This window comes from Chiloscyllium punctatum, chromosome 11 (assembly GCF_047496795.1).
Source record: "Chiloscyllium punctatum isolate Juve2018m chromosome 11, sChiPun1.3, whole genome shotgun sequence".
Taxonomy (NCBI): Eukaryota; Metazoa; Chordata; class Chondrichthyes; order Orectolobiformes; family Hemiscylliidae; genus Chiloscyllium; species Chiloscyllium punctatum.
In genome coordinates, this window is record NC_092749.1 from 67,173,349 (window position 1) to 67,199,383 (window position 26,035).

Below are 26,035 nucleotides of genomic sequence, written 5' to 3' on the forward strand. Positions count from 1 at the left end.
TTTACACCTATTAATTATCTTTAGTTATTTCTTGCATGTTAATGTATTGTGAATTATTGTGCAGATAAGATGTTTGTCAAAACATCAAATTGCAAGTTACAACATGGTACTTGTTATTCAGCTTCTTGTCCCAGATCGTCCTCACAGATAATCTAAAACTATATGGCGATGAATCTGTGAAAAAAACAAAGTTCACACCATTTTAAAACTATAAGTTACATTGAGCAGCATTTTAAATAATAATTAAAGATGGCAAAGGATTGTGCTTTTGTAGCAATTTCAAGTCATTGAAACAATTGTGTATGAGCTTTAAGTGTAAAAATAATCAGGTTCCCTATTGTCACCACTTATCTGAACTGCAGACAGCAATCTTTAAGAAGTGAATTGAGTTCCCATCTAGCTGGAAGTTACTTATTTTATCCATTTCTGTTTTATTGAAGGGGAAAAAAAAGTTCAACTGTGAGGGCCTGACAGTAATTAGCACAAGCTAGACATTAACAAACAAAGATTAGAACTAAGCTACAAATGGCACGTAGCCATGAGCAGAATGGTTATAGGGTGCTTTTATCCCTCATGAATGTGAACATTAGATTAATAACATTGTTTAACAAAGTGCTGCATGCATTCTCTTATGGCATTCATTATCAAATCTTAAATCTGTGCAGATTTCTGAAAATGACTTTTAAATGTTAGAGTATTGTAGGAAAGGAGGCTTGATTTGCTAGTTGGGAGATCTTGCTGTGAGGTTTTAATGAAAGATCATAGTGGCCCTACAAGGATCTTCAAGAAGCTATGGTCCCAGTAAAGCTTGAAATAATCTGTTTTACTTTTAATGGCAAGCATTTTATATTCATTAGGATCAAAATGCCGTTTTGCAAGCAAATTGCAAAGCTATTCTACTCACAGCTTGAGAACCTAGAGGCCCTACAGCTTTTTTCATCCTGTTCATAAATGCACATGCTGTTAATATCCTAAATATGCTTTATTGCTCAGTGCCTTACACGCACTGTGTACTGTTATATGACATGTTTACAAGTTGCAAGGGCTAACATTATGTTTAAAAAAATGCTAAGGCTCCCTTGAAATGCACAAATGCTTTTTTTTCTGTCTGGCACAGATGAAGGAATTTGATAACCTTTCTTTGGGTCTTAGGGTAAGTTGAATATGTCTGGTCTGCTACGACACAATTTAATAGGCTTCTGAAAACACTCAAAAGGCAGACACAAATGTGTGGATGGGCAACAAGCCAGAGTGACCTGGGGGATGGGTCCAGTCTGGGAGGGTAAGGTTGTGATGGAATGCCGAGGACAAAGCTTGTCAGGATTGTGCTTTCACAGCCTGTGAGTCGAGTACTTACTTCACCAGACTTTCCTGCCTTAAATACAACTGTTCTGTTTGGCAGTTAAACCAGCTTAGACTTGCCATAACCATATCAATGATTCACTTTTCTTTCATCTGTTGTCGAACTTTACAACACTTTGATATGAACTCTTCGCACACTTAAAAAAATCTTTATGCTTTTTTACCTTATCAGAAAAATCCATTATTATCCTGCTGTGATTCGCCTTTCCTATTGAAGGGAGTTTAATTTCTTTGAAATCCATTTACCAGTATTAATGGTCTAAGACTCCATTAAAATATGATTTTAGAAATGTATTGCTATCCTCCTTTTATTTTATATTTTTGAATAATCTTTTTTTTCCTCCCTCCTCTTGAATGTATTGTTGCTTTCTGTAGTTTTGTTTGGAATTGAACGTTTTCCTCTGAAATACTTTGCCCGAATAGCATGTCCTGAGTCGTGATGTCAACAGGCTATTCCAACATGGAGGGCATCACAGCTCAGCCTGATCCTATTCTCAGCTAAAGGCTTTACATAGGCAATTTCAGCAAAGAAAACCCGAGTTGATTTTTATCACACTTAGCTGAGACCCTGACTACTACTTTGGCTGAAATCAGCTATTTTAGAGCCAATCTGGTATTGAATCTGAGATCATCTTGATACATGGTGGAGGACCACACAGAGTGATGCACTGATCTATAGCACAGCCTCAGGGAAGCTGAGTTTGTTTTTTTTTTAAATGGTGTATTTATTCCTGCAACATTGTCTCTGCTAACAGTGAAGTGATGGGAAATAATTCAACCTTGAGCATATTTGCCCTGTACAGAATTTCCCTTTCTCTAAAGTTCACCTAGTTAAATGAAAGCTTTGTTTCTCTAACAAACATGTAAACTGCACGTCATTGTATCAGCATTGTAATGTATGCATTCCTGTTCAAGACACTTTATCTAGAGTGCCAGGTTTAATGGTAACAAATAATACAATTTCTGTCTGCTTAGACAACAGAAATCAATTCCCTTATTTTATGAAAACTGTGTTTTTAATATTTTTCATATGTTTCCATTTAGCAAGCTGGATAACAAAACAGAATGAATAACACAATGGATATCATCATCAAATTTGATAGTACAGAATTCTGTGACAATAAAGCATTAAAACTAGTCTTATTTCCTTCTGATACTTTCTTGGATTATATATGGGATAGTGGACACAAGGGAGTATGACACAAGGCTGCAATCGGTTGTGATTTATTGTTATTTTGTTGAGGTGTTGGTGACCAGAGAAACTTCTCCGAGGAGCTAAGTGGTGAGCAGGTGCTCACCAGAGAATTGGTGACAGCACCAAATGTTGCAGTCAGGGTATAATTAGTATGTTACTGGGTGCTAGTGTTCTAAATCACACATATTTGTTCTGTGACCTGATACTGAAGTATGCTATATAGTGTTCAGCACTTTATTTCTTGCAACATATTAAATTATGACTTCCGGATTACAGATAATATTACTTTGCATTTCAACAATTCAATTAAATTTCATTACCTATCCCTTTTGTAAAGAGATTCCATTGTACTTGTTCAGGACATTATCGTGTATAATTAGAACCTATTACCAAAAGCTTGGTGAGAGAATTGGAATTACATCAATCAGCATATTCTGTTTTTTCTTGTTTTTCTCCTCACATGCCAAACAAATGCAATTCATACCTTTCCCTAATTCTGTTGAACTAATGCTGCCAGATTCTGTTTTAACCATCTCTGTTGGGCAGAAGGAAAGATGGCAGTAACATGTGTAAAGGATATTTCAGTGTGTTTTGACAATAATGTAATCTAGAGAAAGTGTTAGCCCCCTTGCAGAGGTCATCATTCTTAATACAGTGCATGTCATCAATTCTCAGGACAACAGGAAAAATGATCCAGTCAATACATATGAAATAGAAATCATGCATAAACATGCTGTCTTGCTATAAACAGGGTGACACCGATGAGAATTGGATATCAGTCTGGGATGCAATTTTCCATAACTTTTTATTATTCATAAGATCTTGTGATCTAATAAGCCACACCTCAAATTACTGTCCATTGAAGGCACTGCTGAGTGATGTATTCTGACAGTGCTGAGAAAGAATATATTATGATTAAGATCAGATGCCAACATCACTGGACCCTAAGCTGCTGCCTATTTTCAGTTTTCTTCCATCAATTTCTTTTTATTTTTTAATCTTCAAAACCTTGAAAAAGCATGAATCTGTGCATCACAAATTGACAAAGGAATGATTTTACTCACTGATGTTGCTAGAGGCTCTCCTTTTTAATTCATCAAATGTAGAAAAACAGGCGTAGCCAGTATCTACAAGCCACATTCCAAAGGGAGATGTTTTCAATTCAGTCATTATAAAAAGGTCAGACTGGTTCAAGTTCAATGCCATGGAAAAGAAGCACTCTCTATAAGGAGTACCACCCACGCATGAAAGTGGAGGGAGAGAATTAGATGAACTATGTAACCTAATTTTTTGGGCAAATACAAGAAAATTAGCCTTCTGTGCTATTTGAATTTAAAACCACACATTAACAATTCGACTCTGAAAGGTGACAGAAACCACAACAAAGTAAACATGCTCCCTAAACCATTCTGCTGTAATGATGTTATTAGTATGCATGTTGCTGAGCCCAGATACAGCCTTTAACAGTTTGAGTCCTTTTTTTTTGTGTGCATGGCTTTAGACTACATTCAAAGCAAGGCACTCAACAGCCCAACGTACCAAAGGATAGATTCAGAGATAATTCATATCTGCAAATAGAACATGACCACCATGTCCATCTTCACTGCAAACCATTGTCTGCAGTGATATTAGGTGATATCTCTTGGCAGACAACAGAAGTGCTAACATAACAGCTTGTGCATATTAATGTCTCTGAATCAATTCTGCCACTGACCAGTATAGGAAGAAAATATTTGAATACTCCTCATGTTTAGCATGGTATAAAATATATTTTATATCTCAGAATAGGTGTTAAAAAAACTCTGTAAATCATAAAGACACAGCATCTTATTCTGCATAATGATATTCAGAATCCTGTGTTTGAAGCAGTGCAGGATGGGCTAGCATTCCCAAAGCATGAATAGGTCGCAAATGAACAAATACATCTTCCGCTGATTTCTAAAACATTTAAGTGTATTTATCATAAAGGCCACATTTAGAAAACTACTTTAGAAAGAAAAGTTACATATTGCCAAAGGGCACAGAACTGAAATAAAGATGGTAGGTAACATAACAATAGGACTATACAGAACATTAAATCTAAACTGTAATGACCAAAATTTGCATCACTTTAATTGTTTTTTTATTGAAAACACATGGCAATTCAGAGACTGAACCACTGCTAACAATATCTGACTAAATTAGCATTGGTTCAGGTCATAAAGAAAAACTCAATCAGTTTAAAGGTGTGTTGTAGTGTAAGGAATTCAAGTAATTTTAATGACAATTTAGCACAACTTAGGCTCCACAAAGCCACACTGTCACCAATGGTAATGCACTTGTTCAATGGTATTAAAGATGTTGTTAGACTGTATGCCTGCAGAAATTTTGTTTCAGTAATGCCATTTTGAAGCATTTAAACGTTGAGGTCTGTTTACTGATTGCAGTGAAAAAGCTTCAAAGACACTTACTGAAGAGATTACATCAGATATTCAGTCAGCCCTCGGGACAGGTACTACAAAGTAATACAAGTGAATGGTTAACAGCATCAATGTTTGCTCACATTACATACATTTTTAAAAAAGCAATTGTGTACCAGCTGTAAGAACTGTAATACCAATTTCATATAGGCAAGTTATGTTCATGAAGAATTGAAACACAAATCCAAATTATTCTAGAAAAGATAAAAAAAATTGGGAAAATTTGAATTTGATTACTGTTTGGACTGCTCAATATTCAATTTTGCCTTTGCTTTATGAAAATTACTAGGTAGAACACTTTAAATTTACATTTGTTTTGATTAATCGGTCCCTTCCACATCTTCGAAGTTGCTAAAAGAAAATACCTGGCTGTTAAAAAGAAAGTACTGAAATTTCGTTCTTGAGTTGGGACCGTGATGTCAGATGCATTTCTGAGACACAGCCCAGAAGCACAACAATGCCTGACACTTGGCTTAATTTTAAGCGACACACCAATTAGTGTCCAGGATATGAGCTTGCCTTCCTAATATGGATGAAAGCTGGGCTCCCCGAGGTTGGACAGCCAATAGGAATTGCTCCATCATGAAAAGATCAGCAGTCTCACTGCCCAACGTTAGAACTGATGATGGGAGAGAGAGCATGCCTCAAGGTAAAGGTGGCCTCTGATGACCATGTTTACAGATATGTAGTGAAAGGCTGGCACATTGCCTGGTCATAGGAAATTGCAACTTCATCCACCTCTGCTCCAGCGTCCTCTGGTGTAACAAAAGTCCTGCTCAATGAGTCAGCAGAATTTGCTTTTTAGTGTTCTCCCCTTGGCAAACTTCCTGTATTAGTGAAATGGTGGTGGATGCATTTATTATGGCATTCTAATGACTTGACCCTTTTTTAGTGTGGCTTTCTTTTATTTATAAGGAAGTTGTGTTGTCTGTTTTTCAATGACCTTGGTAATCTATTTTATGCTGTAACACTCTAGTGGTGCTCAGAATGTGCCTGCTTCTCTTTGGAAAATTTCATGTACTGACGTTGACAAGTTCTCCGGAGGTATTAATGGAAGATCAATTCAATGAAACTCTAGTGAAGCTATGTAATTAGTTTTGTGAGTTCCCATAAGGCCTGGTATCTATCCATCTCCCCCGATTTCTCGTGGTGGTAAGTGTCTAGTTTAATAGTGATATACAGAGAATATTTGACTCTGAAGAACTCCTGCAAACATATATGACCAGGTACCAAGGGGTCTTGTAGAACTGGTAGAACTATTTTCCAGGCATTACGGGGCATTATTAGAACTATGCTTCTAATTCTGTTAGGGAGGGTTGGATACTACATTGATGATGATCATGGGTCTGTTGAAAGACTAAATAAAGGATACAGGGGAGTGATTGGGCAATAGGTACATGAAATCAGTTGTAGTGATGTTAACTATCCAATTCTCAGGGATAAAGTGCTCAGTTTAGGTGTCATTAAGTAAGTGTCTAGTTTTACCATCGAGGTTTAGAGGCTGGACATGTAATTTATATGTCACTGATAGTGTGGAAGCAGTGACCCAATATTCAATAAGTGCCTTTGACTTCGCAGTTTCATTTATTTTTATAACTTGTTCTTTTTGTTGCTTTTCATTGATTTTTGTAGAGTGCACTGTTGTTCATCTGATAATCATCAAAACAACTGTGTACACATTTAATAGATCCGTATAAACAAGAACCTTTATATATTTCCTTGACAATTCATTGTTATTGCAGAACTGAGTCTGTTAGAAATTATGTTGTACCATAACCCACTCCTGTCCTTGCAATCCATGTACATTTTTCTGTTTCAGCATCAACAACAGCGCTGTATTTGGCAGAGTCCACCATGTACAGTTATTCTTATTCTGTTAACACAGTTTGAATTCATGGTTCTCATTTCCGCATTTTCTGATGCCTGGATTATGCTTAGAGAGATCTAAAAGATTGAAGAGAGTAGGCTGAGAGGTCAACTAAAAAAACCTCAACTATTGAATGTACTCTAACGATGGTCACCAACTACTTGCTGTAGGGAGTACCAATCAAGAGACAGTGGCTTGCAACAAGAGTCTTAGTGCCTATCATTGCAATAGCATTGCTTTACTGACATGATAGGGTCCTCCATATTCATTCCTGATAACTGTTGCAAATCTGTAAACTAATAAGGATTATAAATGAACTTCTTCCAAAATTAGTTTATTGAAAATATTTTTGTTTCAAGTAGAAATTGATACTTCAACTTGCAATTGCCATTATAATGTACTGCCACTGTGCTACTATTTGAAGTTTTCAGCACCTTTTGGCAAGCAATAGATTTTGTTCCACAAAGTTTGAGGAGGCATTTTTATCTTCTCTTATCAATTATAATGTAACCCCATGTTTGAGATATGCTAATAATGGCTCTTGCAAGATTACACATAATAATTTATCTTGCAAATGTCAAATCACACAAATAAAAATAAACTGAATTAGTGCCACCTTCAACCTGGAGAACTAATTGGACTCCTTAACTTCAGTGGAACCTTTCAAAACATAATATTTGTTCCTTGTGGATCAAAATGACTAATTTTTTGGAATAGATTTCTTTTAGTTAACTTGTGGCATTCTTTCTGTGTTCCACAAGGTACATCACATTTTGCTATACCACAATTCTGTGCTGTTTCTAATGTCCCCAGCTCCTCAAACCCATCATTTGCTAAGGCACATTTATTTTGTGGAGACGATAAAGGAATCAATATTGATGCCTGAGGTGCCCCTGTTGCTGTCTAATTAATTTTTATGAGGCATGTCAGCCACAAGCAGCATGCTGCACAATAATCCACTGAGGAGTGAAGTACACATGGAACATCACTTTTAAACTAAAACTTAGTCATACAGACTGGGGAAGCCTCAGATTTGATCCCTAGGAGGGCTAATTTAGTTGCTAGGCTAGGCAAAAGGACAACATGACAATTTGTCCCAGCAATCCCCAGATTAGGGAGGATCCACAGTGCTGATTGTTACTTGGTAGTCTCTGCTAGGACTCCTATTAGTAGATAAAGGAAAAGACTTGTGTTTATATAGCACATTTCCTGATCTGAGGCTGTCCTAAAGCACATCAGAGCCAATAAACAGTTTTGAAATATATAGCTGAATGTTATTAAGCAGCTGTATAGCCTAGCCCTAACACCAGTGGAATGATGTCTTGCCCATGAGAGTTTTTGGCCAGCTGGTCAATCTCATTGGCTTGCAGTTCTTTAAGTCTCAGTAGCAACACAACTCAGAAGTGAACACTGCTGGAACTGCAAGCATCTCCATGAACAAGACCCTTGTTAACCAGAAACAGGTATGTTCTAAACTTTTTGGATAAAGAGGCATCTGGAAGGGGGAAAGGCAGGGGGTGGGGAGGGATGTGAGGGAGATTTCTAAAGTACAGCCTGGATGTTGCAAAGTAAGGACTTAGGGAGGTGCTTATGAAGCACACTCCCTGAAGAATGTAACACCTTTCTTTCATGATGGTGGTTGCAAGATGAGCATTAGCCAAGACATCAGATTAATTATAAGAGCTGTAAAGACTCATCTGGACCTAACTGCAAAATTAGTAGGCTACTTAATTGTCTTTTTTAAAATTTTGTAGTCAATTAGATGGCAGTTTCAGCAACTACTGCTTTATTCTTGCCTAAACTACTGCTTTAGTCTAACTAATCATACCAATGTTTCAAAATAATTTTTCCCTTGTAGAATGCATCATGCATTCATAAACCTGGTAATAAACAATAAAACAAAATCCTTTGTGTGCAGGCATAACCATTAGAAAAGTTGGCTCTGAAACTTTGCTTATGCTTCATAAAATCAAAAGTAGTGTTGATTAATGAGAACAATTACACTACTTGGTTTAGCTTAATGACATTTCCCACTACAGTTACAATGGATATGTTTCATGGGGACACGTGAAGCTTAGCAATACTTCATAGCAACGCTATATATCTCATTGCTTCATAGCAACACCACCCATCCCATTGCATCAGGACTGAGACTCATGTTCTAATCATTGCAGAATTAAACATTTCTTTTTTAAAGCTCTCTGTTAGTCACTGTAACAATGCTGCCATTTCTCAGCATTTTCATGGTATAAATACATTCTAGCTGATGGGATGCAATTATTTTCTCAACTGAAACCCACTGGTGTTGGTCACAGTAAGTGAAGGATGGTATTGCATCAATATTACTTTGGGAAGGCTGTTCTGTCTGGAAGAAAAGCAGACAGTAAAGACAGTTAACAACAACAATATAGAACTGTTGCAGTCATTGCACAGCTTTGACATATGCCATACTGTTTGCCTATGGCAGGTGGCTCAATGAGCTCAGAGAAGATGGTGAGAAAAGTAAGTCTTGCCAGAATATTTTTTACAACAACCAGACCTCTCTGTCAGCGTCATCGCCACCACAGTAACCAACATGTTGTGAACATAGATATTGTGAGAAAGGAGTGTCCTTTAAGACAGTTTGTGTAATGTAAGAAATAGAAGTTTTCTGCAAATATGATTGAATGGGAGCACAGCTGACTTGTCTTATTACTGAGGTTAAGATAGCTGACATGGCTAAAGGATCCCAAAGTACAACTTCTAAACTACAGTTGTTTGAAATATCAATTGCTGCAGCTATGGCTTTATTAGCAAGGCTTCTTTTCTGGATACTTATTTATCCACCAGATGAAGCCTGGTTCTGGCAGTAATGCTGCATATTTGATAAATTCTTGGCTAAAATGTACAGAAATAGCAAATTAGATAGTGTGTCGCTAATGAACTAACACAGTGCTCTTGATGAAAAAGACCAGTTCTCTTAAATTTTATTCAAAACTAAAACTCACACACCCCAGTACACAGCTTTAAAAGAAATATAGATGGAAAGGGAATTTGCATGAAGGACCGAAACTCGTGGCACATCTACTGAAGTGCTTCATTAGTATTTTCTAATTGCACTATCCCAGAATTAAAAAGTGCAAATTCATTGATCATTTACTCTTCTAACAGCAGGAAGACAATCATAGCACCTCAACCATGGCAAAGTTTTTCACTCTTTCTTTCTCGCTCAGTCTTTTGGAATTGTCTTTATGATGATCTACACAGCTGTGCGAGTGCCTTAGTATGCTCTGAATTACAAAAATTGGTACATAAAACAAATAGGTAGCGGAGTGGCCCTGCTGGGCTGTATCAGTTAGTCATAGTGCATAGGTCTTCTTGTAAAAGTAATTCGCACTTAGGCACAGCATCGCTCCTTTAATTACCACCAGATACCATTTACGCTGCTCAGACAAGCCCGAGATAATGGGCAGGAGGGAAGGCAGACTCACAGTCACAGGGGCTTGCAAGTAGATTCCAGCTTCCTCGGTGCATAATATTGTATTGCTCTTGCATGAGTGCTGTTCTATTACTGTTCTAAGTTTCAATGAAGTTTTGGGACATTTTTAATAGATTTCTTGTTTCAGTTTAATAAATAAATACAATAAATTAGTACTTGAATTTTTTTTCTCCCCAGGGGCTAGATTAGATAGCCTCCAATGTCGGCCATAGGGACTGTGCTGTGCAATTAACCCACACCTGTTCAAAGTGGTACAGACAGCATGCAAACTTCACGCTACCTGCTAATTATAATTATTGTGGCATGCAGTCCAATGCTGAATGTATTGGTGAGTAGCTGCTTGCCTCAGCAAGGCAGCACCACTTAAAGCTGTCTTACACTACTTAAAACCAGATAATTAGAGTTCAGATGCATTTTGGCTCCAGCATGGACAGGAATTTCTTATTTGTTTTTCTGAATCTGCTCATGGGATGTAGGCATGTCACTAACTAGACCAGAATTGTTGCCCATCCCTAATCTCCTGAGAGAGCATTGTGGTGAGCTGCCTTCTTAAACTAGGATTTTCACTCTATCGACGTTTCACATGGCAGGGAGAAATGTCGATATAGTGCCACATCTAAATGGCTTGGAGATGGCAGTGAAGAATTGAAGATTGGAAGGAATACACAAAAATGGCATAACAGATCAGAGAGCATGCCATGAGGTTTTCAGCTGATTGCCTTGGGGCTGGAAGTGTTCAGGAAGGGGGAAGCCAACAGGAGGCCAGGAGGCACTCCAGACATGTATGGAGAGGATAGTTGAAGCAAATAGCCATTGCAGTCAATGACAGCAATCTAGTCCTGAGGATCTGGGTACATAGTGCAAAGCATTAAAAAGCTTACGAGGGTGATCAAGGTCAGTAAATTCATCTTCACATGTAAAATACTAGTTTCTTTACCGTCATTACTCAAAGCTCACCTTCACAACCTCAGCTCAAGCTTGCACACTTAACAACTCAAAAAGCACATTCTTATCTCTCAGTTTGTACATACTGTCAGCTATTACACTCTTATAGGCACATCAGCCAGTGGATCACTTCACTGCCAACAGCTGTCACCCTCTTTTGCAGGGCAATGTTGACCATCATCGACCAATTCAACAGATAACCAATGAGGGGGACATGGAGGGGAAGTGAATAGGACAGGAACAGCTACATCTACTCATCCTCATTAAGGTGTGCATGCTGGCTATAACCAATGATACATCACTAAACAGGATGTCATTGAAACAGTGGTCAGATTAGGGCATAAACCTTTGAGATAATGGTATTTCTACTTTAACCTGAACCATGATAAATTGGAAAACAGCCTACATGAACTAAATCAATACAGTCATTGATCACATTGTGGACATGCCTTGTGGTTCTGACTGACCCCACAGTATTCCTGGAACAACTTGACATTTGATGGATATTCTGGAATTTCTGAGATTATGCCCTCTAGTCCCAGACTCTCTATCAAGGGGAAACAACACTTCCCCATCTTTCCCCCAAGAATCTTGTATGTTTCAATAAAGTTGTCTCTCATTCTTCTCCGTTCCAATGCTAGCAGGCACAACCTACCCAACCTCACCTCAGAACAGTCCCCCCATGCCTGGTAGGAGAAAGTGAGGACTGCAGATGCTGGAGATCAGAGCTTAAAAATATGTTGCTGGAAAAGCGCAGCAGGTCAGGCAGCATCAAAGGAACAGGAGAATCACCCGAAACGTCGATTCTCCTGTTCCTTTGATGCTGCCTGATCTGCTGCACTTTTGTAGCAACACATTTTTAACCCCATGCCTGGTATCACCCAAGTTAACCTTCTCTGGACTGTCTCCAATGCCAGAATATTTTCCTTTAGATAAGGCACCCAAAACTATTCACAGTTTTCCAGCTCTGGTCTTGATTACTACCTTGATTCATTTTAACAAAAATCTCTATTTTTATAACTCCATTCACTTCAAAATAAAGGACATCATTCCATTTGCTTTCCCTATTACTCGCTGACCTTGAATGCTAGCTTTTTGTGATTCATGATACCAATTAAATATGAGACAATATATGCAGTGAATGTTAACCCTGATGATATTTGACTCTGCTGTGTTTGATGAGGTGTTTTTACATATTTACAATTTCAATCTGTTGGATGGATTTGCCCAAAATGTAGTTTTTGAAATCAGGGTATATATCTACTCAGACATTCATTATGTGTTCATTTATTTCAGCTTCAGTTTGTTTCCAGTTTGTATAATCCTTCCATTTATACTCCCTTGTGAAACAGGAAACCAGAGGGTGATCAGAATAATTCCTCAAATATAGTATTCAAGTTTGTACACTGTTTAATTATGAGCTAAGTTCACCTTGATTTCTTTTTAAATGCACCATCTTTTTTTTAATTCCAAAAATATACTTTATTCATAAATATTTTGATGATCTGTACAATTGGTCATGCCATACCTATGTAAACATCCCATTTCTTGGCATACAGAGACAGAGCAATCATTCTTATATACAGGTCTGTACGATTACTGTCCACATATTTAGCAGGGGGGTCTGCAGAGCCCCCTTACTGCGTCAGACCATTGTGCTTAGGCAGGCAGATGTTACACGATGGTCTTTCCCCACCGTGTTTTTTAAATGTACCATCACCAAATAGGATCCTACAGTTATTACAATTATTTCTCTTAGTTACTGTTCACAGCTATCTATTGGGAAATCCTACACACATTTTGCTGGATTTGAGTTTTGAATGTCAAATGAATTCCCTCTGGCAATTCATATAAAAGGCAACATTTTTTGCCAAACTGTCTAGACTTTCTCTTGTGGAGGAGCAAGTCTCATATCTTCAAATAGCTGGCTCATCATTAATCCACCTCGATTCAACATTCAGAAATGGGGTATAGAGTGACCAATAAGGCACTGATTTTAGCAGTTTTAAAAATGTTTCCTAAAATTGAAACCACTTCAGAATCTGCATAGCAGATTGGGTAGCAGGGTTAATCAGTGGTTATCATGGCTACCCTTACAGCGTGAGGTACCCAGGTTCAATTCCAGTCTTGGGTGACTGTGTGGAGTTTGGACATTTTCTCCACGTCTGCATGGGTTTTTTCCAGGTGCTCGGATTCCCTCCCACAGTCCAGAGATGTGCAAGTTAAGTGGATTGGCTATGCTAAATTGTCCATAGTGTCCAGGGATGTGCAGGCTGGGTAGATTAGCCATGGGAAATATGGAGTTATAGGGCATGTGGGTGAGTCTGGGTGGGTTGCTCGTAAGAGAGTTGGTGTGGACCTATTGGGCTGAATGGCCTACTTCCACACTGTAGGGATTCTATGAAACGGAATCTATTTTATTTTTGCTGCTATTTTATGTTTGTATGTCATTTACAGGGAGCATTTTTCAAACCCTTTTATATAATGATAAACAAGTGGAATTGCAAAAGGTAATGCTTACATAGAATTGCTAGATTGTATAGTAAAAATATTCATGATTTATTGAAAACTCTTACCCCTCCCTGACACATTTCCATATTCTAACAATCGTTGCTCACCATCTGTATAAAGAAGACTCTGGATTAAAATAAAGAAACACTTCAGATCTATTCAATGTTATTGGAGCACATTTTGACCTTTGTCATGGATCATGTTGCTTCAGTCAAACCAGTTTACTTCAGGAAGATCAATCTCTTTGACCTAGCCCCATACTCAATGTGAATTCTGGTTGAAAAGTAAAATCTGCCTGAAGTCAGTTGGTTCGATCTGCTAGCAATCATTCAGCATTCATTGATTTGTTATGAAAATAGAGAGGTTTCTGCATTCATTAACAAATCAAAATCAGCACCTATCACATACCTCAGAGCTGAGCCCCCAACTTTCCTCCCTGGTGTTGACTTTGGCTCAGCAATTCCAATAGTTCACATCTGGCTTGCTGTTTGATGGGTTGGGGTCAGCTCAAGTTGAATTGAACGGAATATTCAAACTGGAGCTAGTTTACACATTCCTAAGCCAATCTGTTCCTCAATGTTGTGGCAGCATTTAGCACAGAGGCAGTCTATTATGTATTCCAATGCAGTCTTTGTAAAAATAATATGATGAACTTCTGACTCTTGTGGAGATTTCATTTATGTTTGATGTTGTTCATTTAAAGATAGTCATGTTTATAATTAAAGGAAAAATTCAGGTTCTAAACAACTTCAATATAATACAGGAAGAACTCCTCCAATGCCCAGTTTGAAGAACTAATTAATTTTCTACTTCACTATAAAAGCAAATTTCCATTTACTGGGAGTGGTGATTAAAGCAAAAGGAAAGCGTTGTGGGAGTACTTTCAGTATAAAAAGCACTCCCCATCTACATATTGTGAAAAAAATTGATTGAATGAAATCTCTTACCTGCTGCGATATTAATAGTTTTGTATCTTTGATTCTTTTTGTGAAGATCATTCATTTTGACCTCTTCCTTTCGTTCGTCAGCCTTACCATTGCGGCCTACCGGAGAGTGGCTGCACTGAAAGCTCCACAGCTTGGCTTTCCTTCTAAAACTGGAGGCTGTCCACAAGGTAGGAAAATTACACAATAATTGTGTACCCTGGCAGGGCTGGCATTTCCAGTCATAAATTTGTCAATCAGCTTGGATTTTGGTCGATGAGTTTTTCACATTTCCTCACTGACACAAGTGTAGCAGCTCTATATTGACGCTACAACAAAATTTTAAGAAGGATTTAAGTTATGAATACAGCTCCCCCTTATCTTCTATATCCATCAGCAGCTCCACAGATTTATGTCTTCGGATCAAGCCAATATTTAGATTAGATTACTTACAGTGTGGAAACAGGCCCTTTGGCCCAACAAGTCCACACCAACCCACCGAAGAGCAACCCACCCAGACCCATTCCCCCACATTTACCCCTTCACCTAACACTACGGGCAAATTAGCATGACCAATTCACCTAACCTGCATATTTTTGGATTGTGGGAGGAAACCAGAGCAAACCCACGCAGACACAGGGAGAATGTGCAAACTCCACAGAGAGAGTCACCTGAGACGGGAATTGAACCCGGGTCTCTGGCGCTGTGAGGCAGCAGTGCTAACCACTGTGCCAATGTGCTGCCCCATCAAAATACAAAGGGACATAAGAGTTTCTGTGTTGTTTGTGCAGCTTGGCTGGAAATGTTCTCACTGCATTCCACTAACATAACTGTGGTATACATTTGATAGATTCCTCAATTGTACATAAGTAGTGTTTCCACCATCATTATGACAATGGAAGAAGAAGGCCCAAGGAAATTCCTGTCTTTTATTTCAACTTGTCATTTTCTAACTAAGGTTTGAATGATGAGACAGGAAATTTGCTAGCAAGTGGTGAGAGACCCATTCACATGAATTAATCACTATTCTGTCTAATCTATATGCAGTTTGCTATTTATCCACATAGTGGGGAGCAACTAGATGGCAGGTAGTTGCTCGGTTCAGGTGGAGACTGTCCCATCAATACAGATCCCTCCTGTTTCAAAACTGATGCCAATGCCCCAGGGAATAGAACCCCTCTTTCCCACACCACTCCCTTAGCCACGTGTTTATACTCATTCCATGCTGCTGCTGCTCCAAGGCAGATAGGGAGATCCTCAGTTCAGGAGCAGAGGACATTATCCAACAGGTATGAGATACTTGCTCCCTGTAAGGATGAGGAAAAGGGTTACAGGGAGGATGAGCCAGCTGACCATGGCACCATGGTGCAGGAGGCCATTCAAGAGAGGAAGCCAAAAGACAAGTGATTATTGTGGGGGATTCTATAATTAGGGGGACTGCATCCTTTCTAAGCAGAATCAAGGGTCCCACATGGAATGTTGCCTGCCTGTGCCAGAGCGTGGAACATCTCTGACCGGCTTGAAAGGATATTGGAATGGGAGGGTGAGGATCCAGTTATTGTGATCCACGTTGGACAAACAACATAGCAAGGCTAGGAAAGAAGACCTTTTTGAGGATTATCAAGCATTCGGAATTAAGGAACTGGTCCTTAAGGGTTATAATCTCTGGATTATTGCCCAAGCCACATGCAAAGTGTTTTAGGGATAAGAAAATTAAGGAAGTAAGCACATGGCTAAGGGAGTGGTGTGGGAAAGAGGGGTTCCATTTCATGGGTCATTAGCATCAGTTTTAGAATAGGCAGGATCTGTAATGATGGGACGGTCTCCACCTGAAAAATTCGGGAACCAGTGTTCGCACGAAAAGTATAAATAGGGTGGTCACTAGGATTTTCAACTAGTGAGTCGGGGGCAAGGGAAGGGGAAAACAACAGGAAGTATGGTGGTAAATAAAAAGGAAAGCAATAGGTTAACATGTGTGCAGGAGGGTTTAACTACATGACTATGAAAGAAGTAGAAAGGAAGGATAACTCAGAAGATATTATTATTGGAGGTGTTGTAATTCTTAAAGACGGTACAAAAACTAGCATAAAGGCACTTTCCCTTAGTGCTTGTAGCATTTGTAACAAGTTAGATGAGTTAACAGCACAAATCATTGCGAATGAATATGATTTGGTAGACATTGCAGGATGGGAGATAAGGGAGGTGGTGTAGCTCTGATATATAAGGACAACATCAGGGCAGTGATGAGAGATGATACAGGTACCATGAAGAATAAGGCTGAATCCATTTGGGTGGAAATTAGGAATTCTAAGAAGAAAACGTTACTGATGGGTATAGTCTATAAGTCGCCAAATAATTATGTCACATTGGGGGCAGGTGATAAGCAAAAAAAAACTTATGCCTGTACAAATGGTACAGCAATTATCATGTAGATTGGTCAACCCAGCTTGGTCAGGGTAGCCTTGAGGAGGAGTTCATTGAATGTAACCGCAATAGTTTTCTTGAACAGTATGTCATGGAACCAACGAGGGAACAAGCTATCCTAGATCTGGTGCTGTGTGGTGAGACAGGAATAATTAATGATGTCATAGTTAGGCATCCTCTTGGAAGGAGTGATCACTGTATGGTAGAATTTAGAATAAAGATGGAAATTGTGAAGATAAACTCCAATACCAGGGTCCTGTGCTTAAACAAGGGAGACTACAATAGGATGAGGAAGGAGTTGGCTAAAGCAGACTGGAAGCAAAGACTTTATGGTGGGACAGTTGATGAACAGTGGAGGACTTACAAAGCAATTTTTTGAAGTGCTCAGCAAAATATATACCAATGAAAAGGAAGGAGTGTAGGAAAAGGGGTAATCTGCCATGGGTGCCTAAGGAAATAAGGGAGGCTATCAAATTGAAAGAGAAGGCATACAAAGTGGTCAAGATCAGCTGGAAACTAGAATATTGGGAAAGCTTTAAAGGTCAACAGAAAACCAGAAAAAGAGCAATAAAGAAAAGTAAAATAGATTATCAGAAAAAAACTAGCTCAGAATACAAAGACAGACAGCAAAGGTTTCTATAATTATGTAAAACCAAAAAAAGAGTAGGTAAAGTAAATATTGGTCCTTTAGAGGATGAGAAGGAGGATTTAGTAATGGGATATGAAGCACTGAATAGGTACTTTGTGTCGGTCTTCACAGTGGAGGAAATGAATAACATGCCAGTGATTGGCAAAGAGATGAGGGTAGATGAGGCCCAGGAAACGATCATTATCATGAAAGAGGTCGTGTTGGACAAGCTAATGGAGCTGAGGGTAGACAAGTCTCCTGGCCCTGATGGAATGCACCCCAGGGTGCTAAAACAGATGGTGGGAGAAATAACAAATGCGCTTGTGATAATTTTCTAAAATTCACTTGGACTCTGGACAGTTCCAGCAGAATGGCAAATGTGATGCCACTGTTTAACAAGGGAAGTAGACAAAAGATGGGGAATTATAGGCTAGTTAGCTGAACTGTAGTAGGAAAATGCTTGACTCTTATCAAGGAAGAAATAGCAAAGCGTCTAAATAGAAATTGTCCCATTGGGCAGACACAGCATGGGTTCATGAAGGGCAGGTCATGCTTCACTGATCTTTTGGCATTCTATGAAGACATTATAAACACAGTGGACAATGGGGGCCCAGTAGATATAGTGTATCTAATTTACCAAAAGACATTTGACAAGGTGCCACATAAAAGGCTGCTGCACAAGATAAAGATGCAAGACATTACAGGCAATATATTAGCATGTATAGAGGATTGGATGAACAACTGGAAGCAAAAAGTGGGAATAAGTGAGTGCTATTCTGGTTGGCAATCAGTGACGAGTGTATGTTTCAGGGATCAGTGTTGTGACCACAATTATTCACAATTTACGTTGATGGTTTGGAGTTGGGGACCACATGTAATATGTCAAAACTTGCAGATGGCACTGGTAGAACAAAGTGTGAAACCTTGCATTGGGACATAGATTGTTTAAGCGCATTGGCAAAAGTCTGGCAGATGGAGTAAAATGTTAATAAATGTGAAGTTATCCATTTCAGTAGGAATAACAGTTAAAAGGACTATTACTTGAATGGTAAGAAATTGCAGCATGCTGCTGTGCAGAGGGACCTGGGTGTTCTTGTGCATGAATCACAGAAGTTTGGCCTGCAGGTGCAACAGCTGTTGAATAAAGCAAATGGCATTTTCTCCTTCATTGCTAAAGGGATTGAGTTTAAAAACCGAAAGATTATGTTGCAACTGCATAGGGTGCTGGTGAGGTCACACCTGGAGTACTGTGTGCAGTTGTCGTCTCCTCATTTGAGAAAGGATGTAATGGCACTGGAGGGGGTGCAGAGGAGGTTCACTAGGTTGATTCCAGAGTTAAGCAGGTTGGCTTATGTGGAGAGATTAAGTAGACTGGGATTATATTCATTGGAATTTAGAAGAATTGGGGGGATCTTGTAGAAACATAGAAAATTATGAAGGGAATAGTTACGTTCGAAGTAGAGAGGATGTTCCCACTGGCAGGTGAATCTAGGACAAGACAGCATAATCTCAAAATCAGGGGGAGCAAATTTAGTACTAAATTGAGAAGGAACTTCTTCACCCCCAGAGGGTTGTGAATCTATGAAATTCCCCACCCAGTGAAATAGTTGAGGCTTCCTCAGTAAATGTTTTTAAAGTTAAGGTAGATCATTTTTTGAACAGTGAATGAAGGGTTATAGTGAGAGGATGGGTAAGTGGAACTGAGGCCATGAAGAGATCAGTCATGGTCATGTTGAATGGTGCACTCGGATTGAAGGGCCAGATGGCCTGCTCCTGCTCCTAGTTCTTATGTTCTTTTGTAACAATTCTTGGTATGAAAGTCAGAGTGGGTACCTGGCAGCTTCAGGTCCCCAATCTTTGCCAACAGTCCCTTAACCTCAGACTGTATGTGCAGCAATCACCCACGACTTCTATCCATGGAGGTTGGCATCAGGCGCACATGACTACATCATCATGGGACATTTCCAATTCATTTAGAATACAGTTATCCACTTCAATGCTGCACTAACATTGTCCATTGCAATGCTGCTGCCAAACCTTTTGTGTACAGGACAGCACTGACCTCATGGACTGGAGTAGGGTATCAATCAAAGCTCTTTGTTTTCTTAGTTGGTGTTTATACTCTGTGGTTACTTGGATACGCAAAACATCCCCGCCTTACTTTGTCTGTTTGCACATTGCCACATCATTCAATATATACAGCCTCTTCATTCTTCTGTCCTTCTTAGCCAACTTCACCCAGTCATGGGGTCAGTTCCCACACATTCCCACAGCTTTATTTCTCACTGTCGCTTGTGACCACTCCACAGTCTTCATGCTGCCATGGAACAGTGATGCATCCCTCCAAGTAAACATTCTATGAGAATCATGGCTTGACCACACACCTTACATCCTCCTCCCAGTCACAATCCTGTTGACCTTCCTTCCTGTCCACTATCTCAACCTAAATCAGAGAGTTCACAACCTCAGAATCTATTGAGTTATTTGAATGTCTTAGCTGAGCTTCCAACTCTATTAAACTTCATCAGGAAGATCCCATATGTTCAGCTCCATGAGGCTGCCAATCCCCACTGCATACCTGTTTCTGAAACCCCTCATCCATGCCTTAAATCATCTCCAGACACGGCCACTATAGTGCTCCCCTGCAAACAAAAAATGCTGGAAATCACAGCAAGTCTCACAGCATCCAATGAGAGACACCAAGCTAACATTTCAGATCATTCTTCATCAGAGCTGATGACAGATGCTGCCTGACCTGCTGTGATTTCCAACAATTTTTGTTTTCAGTTCAGATTCCAGCATCTGCAGTAACTTGCTTCTACATCACACTCCCCTGTCTAGTTTCACTTTCTTCATTCTCCTTAATGTTTATTTTATCCAAAAACCCTGTAGTTTTTATTCCATCCCATACCAAGTATTATTTACCTATCATCCTTGTCCTAACTAAACAACATTCATTCCCATTCCACGACTACCTTAATTTAGAATTCCTTTCCCTTTAATGGTTTCACCCTCTCAGTATCTCTGTAATTTTCTCCAATCCTGCAATCCCACCCTGAACTGTATTCCTCTGATCACTTTTGAATCCTCTTGCCCAACATTGTCAGCCATACCTTCAGCCGGAATTTCCTACTTGAAAACTCTCTATCTCTTTCTTCTCCTTTGAAGTCCTACTGAAACTTACCACTTTTAGCACACTTTTGGTCCCAATTCCTAATACTGTGTCTTTGTCTTGCTTTTTGCTCTGAAGTGCCCTCTTCATGAAAGAGGTTAATTAATTGTAGATTGTTATGATGCTAAAATCGCTAGGAGAAAAATAAGTTGGTTATGCTTGATCTATAACTTTGATCCTAGAGAAGGCTGAATTTATTCTTCAGATGTGCTCCACATCTAGTGGATAGCATCCATCTCACAGGAGATCAGTAAGAAGCTAGTTATAAATGATTGCAATAATACTTGATTAACCCTTCATATGTTCTAATGGTTTTTCTTTCCATCTCTTATTTTAAAGGAAACATTAATTTGTTGTCTGAGAACATTTCCCATAAACCTCGTCCACAGACCTTGTGAAATTTACATGTTTGTTTATTTCACGATATCGTGGAAAGAGGTCAATGACCGCTCAGCTTGGAATGGTCGCTCAGCGCTGATGAGTCATACCATCTCCGCTCAGCTACAGGCGTATACAGTTTATAAATGATTTGGAGGAGCCAGTGTTGGACTGGGGTGTACAAAGTTAAAAATCACACAACACCAGGTTATAGTCCAATAGGTTTATTTGGAAGCACTAGCTTTCAGAGCACTGCTCTTTCATCAGGTGGTTGTGGAGCATAAGATCGGAAGACACAGAATTTACAGCAAAGGTTTACAGCGTGATGCAACTGAAATTACATATTGAAGAAGACCTGGATTGTTTGTGAGTCTCTCATCTTTTAGAATGACCATGTTGGTTTCATTTCTTTCATTTGTAAATTCCACAACTTAGATTCGATTTCTAAAAAAATAATGAATCCATGTAAAATACAGGGCATATAACGTGATGCACTTTGTATAACCTTGGGGAAGCCAGGTCCATGTATATTAGCAGCCGCCATAAGCAAAGGCAAAGTAAAGGCAGTCAGGAGACAATGTGATGGAGAAAAAGGCTGAACAGAGGTCCATTGTGGAAAAGCAAGTGGCAGAGGCAGGGAGACTACTAAGAATGGCATTGGTGTCCAGTACTAATGAGGAGCAAGGGACAACATTTACGTCCCTTAGGTCCTGAATGAAACAGCACCTTCCCGGTTTCCCTGGTTTCTGGATTGGAAGTATAGCAGTATTGCAGGGGCTGGTGGTAGGTATCAAAATGCCTTAGTGTAGGAGGGAGTCTATAACAGGCTTGATTCCCTTTGTTGCAGCCAGCGCAGAACAGCTCCCTGCTTCTAAGGTGAGACCCCGGGAAGAGCAGTGAATACAGGCATTTAATTTATAAAGGGTTTGATGGTCCAAAAGGACCACTAGACAGGATGCGGAAATTATAGCTGCATCGGCGACTGTGACTGGTCTGGCGCTAATGGGCACTGCATTAGAAAGTGGTTCTGTCATGGGTTCTCCGGAGACACCTTCAGTGTGGACAGTATCGGAACTGAGGGGAAGGTCCGCAGAGGGAGCTGTAGACGAGTGTGTGGCTCTGGAGTCAACAAAAACCGAAATGAGGCAATCCCCCACTTCCACGTCCATCATGGGATTTTCAGATGGGGAGTGTGAGAGACGTATCGAGGGGGCCTGCAGAACCTCCCTCCTGTGATAGCCCTAGGCTTTTGGGGCACAGGGAATGGGTCGTCTGCAGTATAGGCAGCCTGCTGAGGCTGTCTTTGTTGAGGAGTATGATTTTGCTGGAAAAGTGAAGGTGGTGTATGGGTGGAAGCCTTCGATGACCTCTGAGGGCCTGCTAACCAACAATCTCTTTCCCACTCTCTTTGCCACATGCCCTACAAGTATTCCCATGTCGCTGTGCCTGGCCTTGGCTTTTACCCTGATTCCATGGCTGCATGAGCTGAGGGCATGCCTCCTTCCCTCTGTTACATTCAAACAGTCCCTGTCAGTCTGAATTTTTGGGAGTGCATGTATCTCCCCACATAGCTGCTTGCCAGGTTAGTTTGTGGAGTATGTAGACATGAGCATATCAGGGCAGCATGCATTTTACAAGGGTCTGCATTCTGATTTACCATTCTCTGACGATGGGATGCCTGCTGAGGACTCCCAGTCATCTTTGAAGTAGGTAGTGAAATCGGAGATGGGCTCATTAGATTTTTGCAGGCAACAGGTAACTTGCCTGGATGCAGTGATAGCATTCTAACGTTATTCACAAGCCAGGTGGAGCATGCAAGTGCATTAGCCCATGGCTCGGCAGGGAATTCAATGGAGGTTCTCACGGGTGCCCAGTGAGACCTATATGCTAACTGCAGTAAAGTCTGTACGTCCTGCCATCAGCAATTGTAGATATCATAAATTTGTAGTAGCCAATTGAAAGATGCTTTAGCATCTCATGGGCATCCTGGAGCATGCCTTGGACCTCAGCATGAGTCCAGGGCTTGTTGGGAGGTGTAATACACATCATAATACTGGGGTGCTGGCTATTGAGGGTCTGGGGCTTTGAGGTAGCAACCAGACTATGAGTAAGTCTGGTGTTGGAAGTGGGATTGGTGCCCACTTGATCTGGGTGTCCTGTCCCTGACATGCCTCCTACAAATGATGCCTCCGAAATCCCCTGCTTTGCGGTACCAGGGGGTGTGGAAGGACGCACGGCAATAAATACAGCAACCTCACTTACTAGCGGGTCTGACTTCAGAGCTGGTAAAGGAACTTCAGGACATTAAGGGGTATATGGTGGTGTGGCTGTGGGTGGGGAATTAGACGATGCAGAGGTGTTTGAAAGCTGACAGCGACCTTCATTTTTAGAGGGCTGGTGCCTTTTCATGACTTCCTTAACCTTTTCCAAGCATTGAATCCTTTTGTCATTGTCCCAAGAGGGGTCACCGTACCCACCCTCAATATGCCTTCTCCAGTAGTCTATTTTCTCCAATTTAAAGGAGCCCCCCTAAGGCCAATTTCCATAGGGCCACCCATATAAATCGGAGGTGAAAGGAATGACATATCTACTGTCACCTGTTTCCTTCCATACTGTGTCAGCCGGTGACCCTGGTGTTACCAGAGGATCTGCTACCTTGTTCTTGCAGCATACATGTTTACCATCATGCTTTTGCGTCCACCGTGAGAGAGTCAGTGGATGCAGACCGCCCACCTCAGCGGGACAAGTTAGACTTGCCCCCCAGGGGCAGTCCTTCTCCCGAGGAGTTCGAGTTCTGCAACCCCATTTACCTGTGACCAGTCGCACGGGAAACAAAAAACAGATAACAACATGAACCACCACAGGCCGGACGAACGTGTAAAAAAAGCAGACAGGACAAAACACTGGACAAACACAGGCACCCTGGTCAATTTCACAAGGTCTGCTTATGAGGTTTATTGGAAATGGGACATTTCTCCAACAGTTTGGTATAGTTGGCAGGGTCCCTTGTTCACAACAGGGCTCCAGAGCAAGCCTAAATGTTTAAGAATTTGGCCCATTGCGTGATCCTGACCTGAGCCAGCGGGCAGATCCTAAGTTGGGGACAAATGCTACAGCATGACGCAAGACCGGAAAGATCGCCTCTCTGCATTTCTAAATATTTTCCTAAAATTCAGCTGACTGCATAGCCCCACCCTGAGCCAACAGGCTGATCCTAAGTTGGGGAGTGACGCCAAGGCAAGACGGGATCTGGGAAAGACCGCTGCTGAGCAGTAATTCATGTTCAAAAATGGTTTCCCTTCTCCAATCGTTGTTTATTCTAAATAAAGTAAGTGCTCGATTACATTGTAAGACTGAAGAAGGTGATAAAAGAGCATTCAATATTTGCAAGTAAATTGTCTTTATTTTCCAAGCTGATTAAAATACACTTGTATGATCACTAGAAGTATAATATCCACTCCCATGGAATCATATTCTTTGTCTGTCCTTCAAACAAGACTAAGCTGTGAGCCCTCGGACCCCCTTGTGGTATTATCAGTCAGATGAAGAAGACTTGAAGAATCTCTCATTGAAGCTTGTGCAATATAGATTATTATTGTGATGTTTGGTGTTAAAGGCACTTTTAAGAGGGGAGCTAATGCAGATGTAACTAGTAACAATGAGGAAATGCATATCTTTGTTTCATTGCCAAAATAGGAGAAACAAAACATCATAAACTTTGTGTGCTTAATGAAACAGAACTCTGGAATTTGCCTTCAGAGTGTTGTGCTGTCTGTTATTTCATCTACACTTCATCTGGAGCTCTGAAACAGAACAATAGAATGCAGTAGAGGGATTGTATACAAACGTATCAAAAGCATTACTGTACATTATGTTATTAACTAGGTTAATTAGCAAATTGGCATTCTAACCACTAACACGGTTATTTCATTGAGGAAATGCAACTGAAGATTTGTTAGTTATATAAAACTCTCTACCTAGTTCTGCCGTGCCTTAAACAATTTTCTCCAGCCTGTTCTTCAGCACCTTCTAGGGGTTATAAAATCATGAGGGGCATGTTTAGGATAAATAGACAAAGTTTTTCCTTTGGTTCGGGGAGTGCAGAACAAGAAGACATAGGTTGAGGGTGAGAGGGGAAAGATAGATATAAAAGAGATCTAAGGGGCAACATTTTCATGCAGAGGGTGGTACGTGTATGGAATGAGCTGCCAGAGGAAGTGATGAAGGCTGGTACAATTGCAACATTTGAAAGGCATCTGGATGGCTATTTGAATTGGAAGAGTAGGAGGGATATGGGCCAGGTGCTGGAAGACGGGACTAGATTGGGTTGGATATCTGGTCGGCATGGACAAGTTGGACCAAAGGGTCTGTTTCCATGCTGTATGCTATGACTCTATATTATACTCTATATTATCAGAATTCTGAGAAATTAAGCTCCCATCCAAACCACTCACCATCCAGAGCTGGAAATATACCACTGTTTGTTCACTGTAGCAGTGTAAAAATCCTGGAATTTCACCCCTACCCCCGGCATTGTGGGTTTACCTACATAATATGGACTAAAGTGTTTCATGAAGGCAGTTCACCACCATCTTCTCAAGAGCAGGTAGGGACAGGCAGTAAATGTTGGTCCAACCAGAAGTGTCAATATCCCATGAGTGAATGAAACAAATGGGAGAATGAGAAAACTTCA

The 26,035-nt window shown here is 40.2% G+C and overlaps 1 long non-coding RNA gene across 1 annotated transcript in view; it reads left to right on the top strand.

Annotated features, from left to right (window-relative positions):
* LOC140483065 (uncharacterized) overlaps positions 1 to 26,035 on the top strand; it is a 239,504-nt gene that overhangs the window by 70,378 nt on the left and 143,091 nt on the right. The window contains exon 2 of the long non-coding RNA XR_011961877.1: positions 14,846 to 14,931. This is a non-coding gene — a long non-coding RNA (uncharacterized lncRNA). The remainder of the gene's footprint in view (positions 1 to 14,845; positions 14,932 to 26,035) is intronic.